The 611-nt window shown below is 63.7% G+C and overlaps 1 protein-coding gene across 3 annotated transcripts in view; it reads right to left on the bottom strand.

Moving 5' to 3' along the window:
* LOC102375842 (SET-binding protein-like) overlaps nt 1–611 on the bottom strand; it is an 87,146-nt gene that overhangs the window by 85,874 nt on the left and 661 nt on the right. The window lies entirely within an intron of this gene.

Here is a 611-nt window from a genome sequence, read left to right as displayed (position 1 = left end):
CACCCCCCCCCCCCCCGCCCCCCAGGCACACCGCTTGTTTATTACTGGGAATCGCTGCTTTTGGGGAGCGCGCGTCCTTTTCAATGTCAAAATAAGCCCCGATCTGTGCATTCAGCAAGGCTGGCTCGGGAGAGGGGGCACCACCAGCAGGCCAGGGCTGTGCTGGTGCAGGCCTCCGGAGGGGCTCCCTTCTCCCCGCCGCCCCCCACCATCTCCACCCCAGCCTCAGCCCCTCTCCAGGGCTTCCCAGGGCCGGGTGCATGAAGCGGCCCCTCCACGAAAAAGCCACCATGGCATCCCCCAGCAAGGTTACAGGGCTGCTCTCTAGCTCCACTTAACCTGCAGTTTACCAAGGGGGGGTGATACCTCCCTCCCCACCCACCCACACTCCTGCCACCTCCCCCAGCACCATCCAGCGCAGACAGCCCAGGAAAGGGTGTGCGTGTGCTGGGGTGGGGTGGACACACACACACACACACAAAATACATTATGCAAACTCCAAAAAAATGTGCATACCCCCCTTCCAGCAACCAGGATCGCCTCCCTCCCCCCAACCCCAAAACCAGCCATGGAGGGAAAGGGGCGGGGGGGGGGGGGGCTCCCATGCCCAC

This window comes from Alligator sinensis, unplaced genomic scaffold (genome assembly GCF_000455745.1).
Source record: "Alligator sinensis unplaced genomic scaffold, ASM45574v1 scaffold1345_2, whole genome shotgun sequence".
Classification (NCBI taxonomy): Eukaryota; Metazoa; Chordata; order Crocodylia; family Alligatoridae; genus Alligator; species Alligator sinensis.
The sequence above is the reverse complement of the archived record's forward strand: the minus strand, read 5'-3'. Positions and strand labels throughout refer to the sequence as shown.